This window comes from Loxodonta africana, chromosome 15 (assembly GCF_030014295.1).
Source record: "Loxodonta africana isolate mLoxAfr1 chromosome 15, mLoxAfr1.hap2, whole genome shotgun sequence".
In the NCBI taxonomy this organism is placed as follows: Eukaryota; Metazoa; Chordata; class Mammalia; order Proboscidea; family Elephantidae; genus Loxodonta; species Loxodonta africana.
This window is the reverse complement of record NC_087356.1, coordinates 11,175,950-11,188,538: the sequence shown is the minus strand read 5'-3', so window position 1 is coordinate 11,188,538 and position 12,589 is coordinate 11,175,950. Positions and strand designations below refer to the sequence as shown.

Sequence of the window (12,589 nt, the reverse complement as noted above, 5' to 3'; positions counted from 1 at the left end):
TAAGAAAACATATTCTACAGCAACCTTGACATGTATCCAATTCTCCCTCCATCCTGTTTCTTTTTTTATACCTTACCCATTAATTTTCACTGGGCAAATCTGCTGCAGAAGACCTCTTTAAAGTGTTGAAAAGCAAAGATGTCACTTTAAGGACTAAGGTGCACCTGACCCAAGCCATGGTGTTTTCAATCACCTCATATGAGAAAACTGGACAGTGAACAAGGAAGACTGAAGAAGAACTGATGTCTTTGAATTATGTTGGGAAAGAACACCGAATACACCATGGACTTTCAGAAGAACAAACTAATCTGTCTTGGAAGAAGTACAGCCAGAATGCTCCTTAGAAGCAAGGATGGCGAGACTTTGTCTCACACACTTTAGACGTGTTATCAGGAGTGACCAGTCCCTGGAGAAGAACATCATGCTTGGCAAAGTAGAGTGTCATCAAAAAAGAGGAAGACCCTCAACGAGGTGGATTGATACAGTGGCTGCAACAATGGGCTGAAGCATAAAAACAATCATGTGGATGCAAGACAGTATTTTGTTCTGTTGTACGTAGGGTTGATATGAATTGGAACTGACTTGACAGCACCTAACAACAACTCATCAATTGTTATGTAAACTTAGAAATTTCTTTGATCCCAAACTACAAGCTATTTTCAAAAGAGGAAATGAGTGGATCTCTTAAATTTTCCTTTTATTGAAGAAAAAATTATGATTATATAGTATCACAGGAAGCTCCGAGGATAATACAAAGAGGTCCATGTTTAAGAGTTTCCGCTGATGGTTACATCTAATGAAACTATAGTACAGTATCAAAACCAGGAAACTGACACTGGTATAATGTGTGTCCACAGTTCTGTTATTTTATCGCATATGTCAATTCATGTAACCACCACCCACAGTCAAGATACTGAACTTATCCACTACCACCGAGATACCCCTTATCCTAACTTGCCCAAATGGACACAGTAGGAGAGCAGCTGGGACTCCGCCCCAGGTGGGCTGGCTCCAGAGCTTGCTTTGCCTTAGCTACAGTGAACTATAAAAGGGGAACAAACGTTTAGTCAGAGTTGGCAGTCATGGCAAAGACCATTTTTCTAGTTTGCTTTATCTCACAGAATTCAATTTTTCTAGCCACTCTCTCAATCCCAAATCTAATCTCTCTCTCAAGTGTGCCAGGATAAGATGGGGAGAGAGGGAAATTCTTCAGAGGAAAGGACACTTACTTGGCTGGCATTTAGCATTGAAAAGGAGGGGTACACCTCTGGGAACAAGCCAGGAATGGCCCCAACATGCGGGTCCTAGGGCTGCAGAAAGGAGCTCAGAACCCTTAACCAAGTAACCCATTTGGAATCTTGTTCTAACTGAGAATAAGCAATTTCTAGTAGTTATGGTTTGGCGGGGCGGGGGGGGAACAACGGTTGATTGAGATAGTCTATATATCGGCATCTTTAAATTTTCTATTATTTAGATAGTCAAATATGACAGGTCTCTCCACCAACGTGTACATAAATGGATAATATAACTTGACCTGATGGCAATTATTCAAGCTGCACCCAACACACCGAAGGGGACAGAGTTGGCCCTCACAGAGTCAGCCTTCTCAATGACATGGAACATCCTAACATTCAGCTCCATGGTAATAAAGGACATAATTCAATCATTCTAGTTAACCCAAAGGTACCTCACAATTTCGAGGTGCTAGGGGTGCCATCTGTGATCATCAGGATGGTATAATGTAAGGGACTTAGAAATTTGATGACTAGAAGATTCTGGCCATGTAAGGGAGTACAGTAAAAATGTTCTAGGGGTGTAACGTGATCTGCGGCACAGAGGACTGGCTTTGTATATATTACCTTTCACAAGGTTATAAGTACTTCACATTCCTTCTGTGCTTTGGGCAAAAATAAGGGGTCCATAAAATATCCCTAAAAGAAGAGAAAACATTATTTCCCTTTCATACTAGACAATATGGGCTGTTACGCAATTTTCCCACCATCCCTCAATCACGTTTTCCAGGAATTCACCATCTTCCCAACCAGAGGTTTCCAAAGTGGAGTACGCGAGGCGTGGGGAGAAAAGTTTCTATTTTGTGTATGTTCTATAAAGTCACAGTGCCCAGTGTTGCTTCCTGTTTTTCAATTATATTTTATTAAGTTTCTGTGCGGTAAGATCAGTCTCCCTCGAGGACTGGCTCACTGTAAGGATCAAGGAGCGGAACTGTCAACAAACACTGTAATTAGTCATAAAATGGGATTTCTAAAAGTCTAATCAACTATTTAAAGTGTAAATATATGAAAACTCTCAGATGTGGGACCTCAGAATAGAATATCCCTTTAATAAGAATTGATGAGGGCTTTAAGGAAAAAAATGGCCCACAACACAGGGGTGTGAACTTGGCCACAAACACAGCTGAAGACCTGTTCGGCAGACACTCACCCTTTTTCTCCCTTCTTAGTGTATCTATGCTCTTGATTCCCAGACTAGTCCATTACCTCTCCAGCTGGCAGAGGTTATAAAGCCCAGGGTCTAAGTTAGCAGTTTCCAAACTGGAGGATCAAAATCTTTAAGACAGAGGATTTCAAGGACAAGTTAAACAGGCTGTGGAATCTGACCACCAGGAAACGATGACCAGCATTTTATAGAAATATCTTAAAAATAAGCTCTCAGGTTATCAGATACGGTAATTTTAAAAGGTGGCCTGCAGTCAGCTTTTCCCATAAAAGACACACTCAACTAAGGCCCAAGCTATAGCAAAGAAGATTCTTTCTCAGGTTCCTAGAATCAATGGTATTCCCTAGCTCTTTCAATCTGGGCGAGATGTGTCCCTCATGGTCTCTGTAAATACCCACAGTGACAACAAAAACTCTGTGTAAAACATCAGCTGCCTGTCCCTGAACTTCCTCATCAAAACGAGTTTGACTGGTGGGGTGGGTGTCTCACTGGTGGGGTGGGTGTCTCACGTCTGTGGGGTTTCTCACTTATTCCCTCCTCAAGTGTTTAATGAGCGTAAAAGCAGAAAACTGTTTTCTACGAAAACGTGACGTGTTTGTGTTTGTGAGTGAGAGAGAAGAGGGAAAGAGAACACATATGAAATAATTTTTTAAAAAACTAAAAACAAAACCCAAAATAGAAGGCTGGCAGCAGAAAACACAAGCCATTTAGAAAAACCGCTAAAAACGCCAACTGCCAGAGCTCCCCATGTTTTGGGGCGGGGTTGGGGGGCAAGCTAACTAGCCACTAAGGAGAGGCACCCCCCTCCCTCAGGTCTCCAGGTCCTACCTGCTACAGCCACTGGAGTTGACTCTGGCACTGGGCTATTTCTGACTGTGGCTTGTTCAGACTTTGGCCTTGGGTAGGTGGTCAAATGGAAAGACCAGAGAGCAAGGGATTTTGGTCAGGTTCAAAAAGAAAGATCATCCTTATTTCCACACAGCAGTTAAGTTCCAATCTGATCAACTAACTTCCAGATGTCAATATTATTGCTTTGGAAGGCTGAAAAGGCTACAATCGGACCTGGCAGGTGAGTACAGTTATGAATACATGAAAACTCTCAAACGTAGGACCTCAGAGTAGAATATCCCTTTAGCAAAGATCAGTGAGGGCCTCAAGAAAAATGCAAGTTTCAATACAGCCCACAACACAGGGCTATGAACTTGGGCACAACCGTGAGCGAAGGCAGCTTGACGCTCACCTCTCCTCTCCCTTCTTAGCATTATTTATGCCCTCCCCTCCACAAGACACTGTGGTTTATTACTTTCCATTTCGAAACCTGTGTTCTGTTAATATTTTGCTCCTTAACACAGTACTAAAAATTCTTCCCCTTAAACCTTGATCTTTTATGGTCTGATTTATTTATAATGTTTTTATAACAATTTCAACATCGTGGAGCCAGTACTGTTTCCAAAGAAAACACTTACAATGTTATAATAAAAATCAAGAGGAAAAGCCATTCTCTTAGGCAGGACTCTAAAACTTCAGATGCTTTTGGAAAACAACTGAATTAAAATATGAGCAAAAGATCTGAACAGACACCTCCCCAAAGAAGATAGACAGATGACAACCATCTGCGCAACCATGACAAGGGCTTAACATCACATGTCATACGGGTATTCTCAGCGGCATTCTGTAACTGCAAAAGTCTGGCAACACGAGTGCCCATGAGTTCAGGATTGGATAATTAAGGTACATCTATGCAACGAAATACATCATTCGGTCATTAGAAAGGAAGGAGGCAGTTTATATGTGGAATTGCCACCAAGGTATTAAGAAGAAAAAAAAAAAAGTAAGATGCTACTGTTTGGGTAAAATGAAAAAATAAATTACAGTATACATTTAAGTACTTTTATAATCACAGGTTACCTTTGCAAGAATACACACAAAAAACAAAATCGGTTCCTTCTGGAGGTGGAGTCTGGGTGACTTTGAATGGTTTGAATTTTATCTTTTTTTTTTTTTTTAAAGGTTTTTTTTTTTATATGTTGACTTTTCAAAAATAAACTTAAAAAGAAAAAAAAAATGCTTTTGCTTTGTGTAGTGAGGTGCACCATTGCCATGAGAAGGAGAAAGGTAAGAGGTTCCACCACCAACCCGCTAGGCTTCCAAGACCTCCAGATGTTTACACTACGAAATGATAGGCCTGTAGCTGCTCACAGAGGCCCCATGTTGCGGCACGCTCCGCTGGCAGGCCCATAAAAGAATTCTCCATTTATTTTTAATTGCCTATTCAGGTCAGTTTGCTAAAAGCCTACCCCACTACCCTGCAACACACACACAGCAGGAATATATTCTTTGCTTTTCCGGAGGAGGGAGGTCAAGAAAAAACTCTCCTGTTCCTCACTTCAGAATATCCACTGCAGCCAGACCTCCTTGGAAGCACAGCGTGGCCTGTTCCTTTAACACTGCTTCCTCCCATGGACAGGCTGTCGCCACACACCAGGCCTGGTCAGGGAGCCTTAAAGTCAGACAAAGCACTGCATTGTGATCGGGAGGCAGGCTACCAGGAACTGTCCTGGTATCTGTGAGTGAACATTTAGGCTTGGGTCACTGATCACCCTTTAACAGCGGGGCCGTAGAAGGCGAGTAATATAACCCCTCCTGGTTAAACTCCTTTGTCTATAAAATAGGGGAAGGAGGAATTTCCACATCACCTGGTTTTAAATAGAGTTTATGAAAATGTGTATTCAAAAATTCCTCTATACACACGAAGGTACAATTTTGAGAAGAGCCACAGGATGACTGAAATTTTATGTATTCAGCCTCTACAATCTGTCAGAGGGGAAAGGAGGCAGCAGGAGGGTGGGGATTTGCTTTATTTATTTATTTTCATGTTTTCAATTTGCTTCTCCAGCTTTCTGGGAAGCCACACTACTAGGGCATTTTAGGTAAGATAAAAGAGAAAAACGCTCGACTCAACTTTGATAATCCCCTCAAATTATCAGAAAATGATGGTTTCACTGACTGCATGCAGAAATGTTAAACTGTGGTTTTTAAAAGGCATCACTCTGTAAGAAGGTGCTGGGGGATGTGTAACAGGGACTACAAAGACCACTCCGCACCCAGTAAACGGCTATTACTAGGATCTCTCTCCTCTTACAGGTAACCTCAAATTTGTTCATAAGTTGGGAATCACCAACACAAGGCAACTCTGAACACCGTCCTGAGACAGGTCCATGTGGAGATCAGATAGTCTGAATCTTTGCCTCAGCTCAGCCCCTAAACTGCTAAATTGATCTTGGGGACCTTCACGAGGTACTGAGGCCCTTCCAGGAGATTTGACTTATTGTCTCCTATCCACCCACCCCCTCCCAAAACCTTCCTCCAGGCTTCCCTGAGTTTCCAAAATGCACCCTCGTCTACGCCATATGTAGTTGCTGGAGATTGCTCAAGAAAAATAAAATAATTTATGGTACAGTAAGCGTGAGCAGAGACTCTGGAGTCAGGAAGCTGTGGGCTCATAACTTTCTCTGTCACTCACTAGCACTGGGCCTTGGCCAAGCTATTAAATCTCTCAGAGCCTCACCTGGTCCCTGGTTCAAGATGAGCATTCAAATACCAGGGTTGTTACTATGTTATCAGCACAGAATGGGAGAGCCACAACATGGAGGAACAGAAAGAACATGGGCTTATATGCAGCAGACCTTGGATAAAATACTTTTTTGCACGTACAACTCTGTGACCTTGGACAACTCGCTTAACTTCTTCTGAGGTGTGATGCCCATCTGTAAAATGGGGATAATAGTATCTGCATTTTAGACCAGAGATAATACATGAGAGGCGGCAAGGCCTGTACTAAGCACCCAGCAAGTGTTCAGTAGATTATAGTCGGATCCATGGACTGCATTACCAGGTTTTAATTGTGGTAGAATCAATGTTAACAATATTTCTTAGCAATTGTCCACACCTATTGGGCAATTATTTAACCAATTATCAGATCCTAGCCACTCTAAGGAGCCCCCTGGGTGGTGCAAACAGTTCGGCGCTTGGCTACTCACTGAAAGGCTGGTGGTTTGAATGCATCCAGAGGGACCTCGAAAGAAAGGCCTGGTAATCTACTTCCCAAAGAAAACCCTACGGAGTGCAGCCCAAAAAGCTCAGGTGTGGTAACAGTGGGGAGCAATATTTAAGGCAATTTTTCTAAGTATATAAACTCTGGGAAAGCTGTATAATATAAATTGTGGCTAACATGAAGTAGTAAAAACTTCCTTTCCAAAAGAAATATTATTGTTTAGCATGTTGAAGAACGTAAGAGTGACAGAAATACCTTTCATTTTTCCTCAGTGCTCAATGAAACAAAGCCACTGCTGATTCTAGAATAGAAAATGACTCTTACAGTCTGTAAAAACATAGACTGTATTTATGTTACCAGGTCCATGAGGTTGTCATCCAAGCCACAGTCTTTCTTCTACCGTAACACCAACATCCTTCTACCAGTTAGGACGCTTCTCTCCTGAAAGGGCCTTTAATAGCTTTTCGAAAGGTAAAAAATCTTTCACATAGCACACTAATTCCTTCATGTCTTCCACCCCCAGTAAATACTAGCCACCTGCAACAACAGTGAATTAGTCAAGTCTTGATTGTCTATGGCAAGAATTAAGGGTAGACTGCTGCTGTTGTGTCATCTAGTTGATTCCGACTGACAGCAAGCCTACATGACAGAGTAGAAATGCCCCATCGGGTTTCCTAGGCTGTTGTCTTTATGGGGGCAAATTGCCAGGTCTTTTCTCCCGATGAGCCACTGGTGGGTTCGAACCGCTGACCTTTTGGATAGCAGTTGAATGCTTCACCATTGCACCACCAGGGCATCTGTGAAAACAACACACAATTCTTGTGGCTGGGCTGTGAGAGGAAGGGGTGTGCCACCATGCTTTCCCACAGGCTCCCTCCCCAGAGTAGGCAGGATGGGAGCCAGGAGGCTCTGAAGACTGCTCTTTAACGTCAACAAAGGAGGGCCCCAGGGGGAGAAGAGAACACCAGTCTGGGAAGGGTACTGCCTGGGAGGCACAGGCTCAGACACCAAATTGATGCCTCTCAGAGATGCAGCTCAGACAACCACCCTGCTCAGAAGGCTCTGCTCAGCCCAGCCCCAGGTGTAGATGTAGCTGGTACAGTGCAAACCTGAAAAGCCCGAGGACTGGGGAAGGCATCTGCAGCAGATATCCCTACTTAGCATCCTGTCAGGCTATCAGGGCTTTGATTCCTGTACAAAACAGGCCCAAAGATAAAGCTGACCGACCTATCACTATTCCTGCTGGCACTTAAAAGACCAAAGACCATATGCATGGTCCCAGCCCATCACTTTTTAAATGATCTGGAGTCTTCAGGACACATTATCCAGCCAATCCCCAGAGCCTGCCCTCTGCCAAGGGGACTCACTCTGCCTCTGTACACCTGGTCCCCTGATTCTTTAAAACCTTTCTAAATCTAGCCTCTTCTCGCTTTTCCAGACCCCTCTCTGGAGGGTCAGTTCTTCCTGCCTCAATGTACCCAAGACTCTAGAAGTACCTTCAACTATTTCAGCTACCAGAATCCCAGGGTTGTTGGGGTCCTGCCCCATCCCTCAAGTGTGTCTGGAACAATATTTTATCTATTTTTTGTGGCTGCTAAAACAGTCACCTAAAGAGAAACAGCCTAGCATATAGTTGGTATACTCACAACAAATATTTATTATATAAATGGATGCATCTAATGATTTTTCCAAACCACAATAATACAGAAATCAGGGTTTCGCGTGGATCTCATGAGCTTAAAAAAGTAATTCTTTAAAAGTTACGTGGGTAGAGGTATTTTTATATTTTCATGATCTGTGCACGGTTCCCCATGTATTTATACTCAGGCGCCTGCACTAGTTTGGGTAATATGCTTACCGGGTGCTTACGTAAGATGGGTTGCCTAAAGAGATGACGTCATAGAGGACCAAGAATAACTTGCTGTCTGTTAGTGTCACTGATGATCAAAAACTTTTGTGACCAGGTTTTGATTATTCATGAATCAGTAATGAATTCCAACGATCACATTTGAAGATCCGCGCTCATTTCTAGCTTCTATTCCACTTAAAATCTGACAAACTGACTGATACGTAACCACACTTACAAATGGTTAAGTCTTAAAAGCTTCCAGACCAATGGCTATTAAAAAAAAAAAAATTTGAGCCACCAAAGTTTGGAAAGAGCTTTTTTATGCCATGCACATCTCCTAGGATTAGAAACAAAACATCTCAGTGGTGTTTGTCTTAATATTTTTAGAAAATCTCTGAAAGAGAAACTTGGAAATGCCTTATGCATGCATGATAGTATCTAAAGCTAGTAAGAGCCAAAAAAGCTCTGGGGTGGGGAGATAAATTTACATGTGCGTAAACATGACTCAAATGTTTTGAGGAGGCAGAAAGGCGGGGACGTGGAATCAGGCTAAGCGATACGAACTCTGAGCTCTTGATTCCAACCTCAGACTAGACTGGGAAATAGTAACGAATAATACCCTAGATAAACAGTACAAACGTGTCATTTTCCTCAAAAGAAACCATAAAGGATCATTTACTAAGACGTTTAACCCTATCCTTACAAAATACTATGCATTACATTTATGCCATCCTGGTTACCATACAAAAGGGGCATAACTGAGGCTGAAAAGGTTCCAAAAAGATTTTTGAAAAAGTGATCAAAGAAAGACAGTACATTCACAATGTTTTTGGTAGTAGTTTTAAAGCAAATAAAAGGAAATTCTAATTTATGGTAAAGCAGTAAATGTGCGGAGCCCCGGTAGCATAGTGGTTAAGAGCTCTGCTGCCAACCAAAAGGTCAGCACCTCAAATCCACCAGCCACTCCTTGGAAACCCTATGGGGAAATTCTACTGTGTCCTATAGGGTTGCTATCGGTTGGAACTGACTAGATGGCACCTAATAAAAACAACAGTAAATGTATAGAAATCATTATACCAAAAGATTTTACTGTCCAAAATTATAGATTCAAGTAGAGTTTAAAACAATTTGTGAAGAACAGAAGCAACGTAAGATTTTTTAAGGAAAGCTGACGCATTGGGTGCTATCCTTAAAATCTGAGACAGCCTCATGGAAGTGAAATAACACCTTCTTAGAAAAACTTCTTATTGCCCATCTGAGATGGAGCACCAGATGAACCCAAGGCACTAAACAGTAACTCTTACATTCTAAATCTAGGGTCCCAAAGTATTTATTAAGGCTAAAAAATACTGTTGCTACACAGAGACATATTTTAGCCCACCATCTGTTATTACCATTTTTACTCGTATAATGTGCACCTTCTGCGTTTGCCAACCACGCCCTCCCCCCTTCAAGGTATTTTCATAGATGCCGGTATGCCAATTTTTTAACATGTTGGTTTAAAAAAAAAAAAAATAGCATAGCACACTTACAAAAATACCTCACAGGTGGAGGGTGCGGCTGGCAAACAAATGCAGAAGGCACACGTTATTTACGTAGAAACTTGGTATATGACTACTGGATCCCAGAATCCACATGCTGTATTATAACTGCAAATAGTATACATTTTTTAAACAACAGGCTAGCGGAGTTCTCATTCATCAGGTAAAAATTTCTTAAGAATCCTTTATCTGTTTGCTTCTCTTATGCTGTAGACTTATCTTCTGAATATCAAAGTTGGAATCACATCTGTACTAGACCGAGAGTAGGCTAATGGCAGTTCTCATGTATCTTTGTAGTCCTAACCCTGATACAGCACACAGATGGCCCAGCCCCAACTCAGTACATATTCAAGAACTATCTGTTCAGCTGAAAAAAATGAAGCACAACAGCACTTCACAGTTTGCAGGTTCCCACCATTCTGTTTCCCATCTACATGCTCAAAACCATTGCATGCTAAAGCAGGAAAAGTCATAATCTAATTTTTGAACCAAGTCCTCTGAAAGCTTAAATTTAAAGTGGTTCGACAAATTAGGGCTCCGTTTATTGTTACTTTAGTAGCTTCAAAGCTACTGCATAAATGAAGCTTTGGATGTAAAAGCAACAACTTCCCTGGCCTGTTTTAAGCAGAAAACTGACACGTACCTTTGGCACACGGAGTCGAGTGGCAAAATGCAGAACTCTTCAAAGAGGTTAATTTTGCAGCTGATGACACCTCTGCAGCCACAGGACCTTCCCCAAATTCTCAAATTCCACTCAAATCTCAGCAGAAAGTTACTATCTCAGAAACAACTTATATAAAAGGAACATAGGAAATCTGAAAAGAAAGAGAAAGAACCACATGTTAGAAGGGCTGGCTTGTTTGATTTTAAGTGGCCATCTTTAAGATAACTGGTTATTTATTTGCCTGAAACCAGTGTTTTTCATCTACCTTCACTCCAAAAAAAAAAAAAGTTGCTTTGGGTATATAGATCTCTGCAACAAAAATTCTCTCGCCCTTCTACCCCGCCCATTTCCCACGTGAGCCATGAAGCAGAGGTTGGGGAGAATCAACACACACTGCATGAACAGCAGGGGAGGGAAGGGCTGGGGAGAAAGGGGGCAGCCAGCAATGATCAAGGCATAATTGAGGGAGTCCCTTCCAGCCCTCCTTTCCCTATTTACTACCCTCCCCCCACACCCTTCAAAGCCTGCCACGAAAAAAGGGAGGGTGCCGAGTGGAAAGAAAGCAAGTCTGGGAGCCAGCAGAGGAGGAAGGTTGCAGCAAGTATGGATATTACTTAGAGACTCATTCCTATCTTGGAAGTCTCTAAAAACATAACATTGCTGGGACTGCACTGGCCATTTATTGAGGGATGTCACCAACTAGAGACATAGCACTGTGCCAAAAACATCCCCCACTGGTCAGAAATCTGAGAATGACATTTCAAAGCTACCAGGAAGTGAAGATGGAGAGAAACCTGCCAGAGGTGACCTGGTCTCCCTCCTGGTTGTCAAGCATTTGTTGCTGCGGTATGTTGATGACACTTGGGTAAATATTTTCAGTCCTTGAATAACATTTTAGAGGGGCCCCTGGAGCCCTCTGTGGACTTCAGAGTGAGTCCGCTGACATTTTTAATTACATTTCAAACCCAGAGGGGAAATGTCTTGACAGTTCACTCAGAGAAGATCTATTAATTCACCACTCGCATTATTGTGACCCAAAATGTTAAATACCCCACAGAAAAATCGAACCCTATTTCAGTCAAAAAGAAAAATTCAAGTAGGACTATCATAAAAAATGTTATAAGGCAAGTTCATAAATTTTGATTAAACAATTATTCCTCTTTATGGATTTCTCTAGCAGTATCTTAAAGGCTGCATACTTTCAAAAAGATATATGATTTAACAAGAAAAAATGATTACCAAACATAATGGGAATTATAGACAGGACAAGATTTTAAATGTATACCAAGAAGACGGCTCTCTTCTCTCTGCTAAATATTTACAACAAAGTGACAGGCTCTCTCGAAGAGGAGGTACTGGCATTTGAACTCAGGTCCTGGCCAAGGATTCTGATTTCTCACTGCTGACGTTCCTGACCTCTACATGCCACCTACTGAAGAAAGCCACCATCTAAACATATAGCGATGTGCTGGGTAGCTAACTTAGTTATCTAGTGCTGCTAAAACAGAAATGCCACAAATGGATGCCTTTAACAAATTTATTCTTTCACAGTCTAGGAGGCTAGAAGTCCAAATTCAGGGTGCCAGCTCCAGGGGAAAGCTTTCTCTCTCTGTTGGCTCTAGGGGAGGGCCTTGTCATCAATCTTCCCCTGGGTCTAAGAGCTTCTCAGCTCAGAGACCCCAAGTCCAAAGGACATCCTGATCCTGGCACTTCTTTCTTGGTGGTAATGAGGTCCCTGTGTCTCTCTAGTCACTTCTCTCTTTTATATTTCAAAAGAGATTGACTCATGATAAAACATAACCCTGTAGATTGAGTCCTACACCTCATAAACATAACCACCTCTAACACCATGAAGATTTACAATGCATAGCTAAATCACATCAGTGACAAAATGGTGGACAATCACACAACAACACTAGGAATCGTGGCCTAGCCAAGTTGACACACATTTTGGGGGGCCACAATTCAATCCAGAACAGTAGCCATGCCCCCCAAAATGCTACTTCTGTATCACTATTTTCAGG

The 12,589-nt window shown here is 42.0% G+C and overlaps 1 protein-coding gene across 5 annotated transcripts in view; it reads right to left on the bottom strand.

Annotated features, from left to right (window-relative positions):
* NCK2 (NCK adaptor protein 2) overlaps window positions 1-12,589 on the bottom strand; it is a 176,197-nt gene that overhangs the window by 77,692 nt on the left and 85,916 nt on the right. For all 5 annotated transcript variants that reach the window (XM_010593577.2, XM_023552618.2, XM_064268582.1 and 2 more), the window contains exon 2: window positions 10,545-10,716. The gene's annotated coding sequence lies outside the window, so the exon portion shown is untranslated. The remainder of the gene's footprint in view (window positions 1-10,544; window positions 10,717-12,589) is intronic.